Source organism: Aplysia californica, unplaced genomic scaffold, assembly GCF_000002075.1.
Source record: "Aplysia californica isolate F4 #8 unplaced genomic scaffold, AplCal3.0 scaffold00093, whole genome shotgun sequence".
Lineage (NCBI taxonomy): Eukaryota > Metazoa > Mollusca > Gastropoda > Aplysiida > Aplysiidae > Aplysia > Aplysia californica.
Window position 1 is genome coordinate 1,554,906 of NW_004797363.1, and position 2,603 is coordinate 1,557,508.

Sequence of the window (2,603 nt, forward strand, 5' to 3'; positions counted from 1 at the left end):
GAGAGAGAGAGAGAGAGAGAGAGAGAGAGAGAGAGAGAGAGAGAGAGAGAGAGCGGGGGAGCGAGAAAGAAATAGATTTATGGGAAGTCAGTCTCTGAAAAACACATAGAACTTGTTGCCTTGTAGTGTATGTAGATACATTTACATCATTAAGTTCGTGATGGTTGCAGTGAGCTGCTTCACATGAAAGTACAATCATAAGGAGATCCAAGACATCTCTTGGACGGAAGGTTTCTCCGAGCAAAAATATTACCACCAACAACAACTCCCCTAAAAACAAACAAACCAAAACCCAAATAAGTAAAACAAATAAAGTGAAAACATCAAACACAACAAGCAACAACAACAGACCAACAAAACAAAACCTAACCATGCTATTATGTTGAGCTTAAATATATATATTTTTTCTTTTATCATATGTTTTACTTTATCATAGTATGCAACTGTAACCTTTCAAAACCCTAATATTATTATCATTATTGAAGGCTTTATGAAATGCCTCAGCCTCACTCAGTGAAAGCATTTGTTGGGGTCAAATGAGAAACAGGCTTAGTCACAATAATTAATCCCATCATAATAATAGCAGCTCGTCCGTCAATGTCTGACAATGACCAATACGTCCACAGATGAGAATATTACTCCTGCGAGCTTAACGCGTTAGAAGAAATTAAGGTTAAGATGACTTGTGGCTTCTGCTTTGGCCGATGAGAACAATTCTGGATGAGAAAAGTTTGCCACATTTCAAACATTTTAGAACTCCTTTTCCACCTAGACTTGTGGATGTGCGCAGCTTGCAAGCTTTTCTCCTAGTTTCAGCATTTCCTATAATAATTCGAGGAGCCTCATACTATTATGATTTACAGCCCACTAAGAGTGCTGCGTATGCCAGGAGCTAGGCTCTCTCATGTTAATCTATTTATGTTGAGGTCCTTCAGAGACATTTTCAGGGTGACTTTGCAACTCTTTTTTTTTGGTGCGCCAACCTTGCATTTCCCCGAGGACAGTTCAGAATAGAATACTGCTTTTGGGATTCCACGGCCAGCCCAGCGAAGTTGAGTCCTTATTTTGAGCTTAGAAAACAAACTCTCGGCATTTGCACTTTAGAGAACTTCGGTGTATAGTATTCTATCCTACCATTTGATGCCAAGAATTCTCCTCAGGCTTTTCATATGGATTCAACTTCTTGGCATAGATTTGGTACACCGCCCAGGTCTCGGCACCATTATTCACCCACGGAGGTCCTCTGAAAGAATACCATATCAACAGCAGAAGGTACCCACCTAGTCATTGACTGGAACTTGCACCATCTTTTAGAAACTTAGAAGTACCTAAAAAGTGTAATATGACAAGAAACATAATTCTATGTATGGTACAGAAAAATACAACAACTTGAACTCACTGTTTAAGATAACAGATAACGGCAAAACGCGTTGTGAAGTATACAATTATCACACAAACAGGCTCCTTTTACAGCCTTTTGAAAGGGCTTCCAATGACGAGTGCCCTGAACCTTTTGCGTGAACTGAAAACAAAACAGTCGACCTCACCACCACCCCACCCCTTTTCCATTTCTGTAACTCAAGAAATTGTTTAATTAAAATATATATTATTGGTAAATGTTTTATACCCAGATCAACACAATATAGATTAAATTGGGGCAGCCTGCTTTGACCCAGACATAACCTGGGTTGGATGGAAACAGCATTTAAGAAAAAAATATGCTGAAATACTGGGTGAAATCGTTTCTCAGGCGGAATTTGAACCCTCGTCTTTTGGTTGCTACGTCGAAGAACCAACCCCTCACACACGTGTGACATCGCTCACTACAAAGAGCTCAGGACACGAAAGCAAAGAAAAAGAACAAACCGCACAAGAGCATCCACCAGCCCTCCTCTCTATAAGACTAATAATGATGTTCCCGACTCTGTTGGGTAGCAATTTGGCGCTTTGGTGCACACGCAGTAGATCAGAGTTCGATTCCCGTCTGGGGACAATCTTTTTCGAGATTTTTGAATTCTTTTGTCGGGACTTTGTATTCCTCTCAGCGCAAGTTGGCTCTAACGTGCAGGGTCGAAGCTCACTAGTTAAATTTGATCGAAATTGTGTCGATGAGGGTGTAAAGTAACAATGTTCTTTTTAAAAATGAGGGATAGTGTGACCATAATAACTGACATGGCTCTCGAATAATTTCACAACCTATTCATATTTAAAATATGTTACACATTGATGAACGAATAGGTCTTTTTGTCTAGTGTTAGTTAAAACGTTTTCGGAATTATCTATAGAAGGAATTTCATTCAGGGATCAAGCAAAGCCAGCGGCAAAGGTCAGCAACAAAGAACAATTAAGAGAACTTTTCGGGCAACTACTACTACTACTACTACTACTACTACTACTACTACTACTACTACTACTACTAATTATTGCATTTAATGTCGTGCATAAAACTCTCTATAGCATGTTCTGTGCGCTTCACTAACTATAATAACCCGAGCATACCCTATCTTGACCATTCAGAAACATGATCGGCTTCCCGGGAAGCATACAGTGCAAGTTGCGGATTGCCCACTCTAAAATGACCACCACCCAAAAACCCACCATCA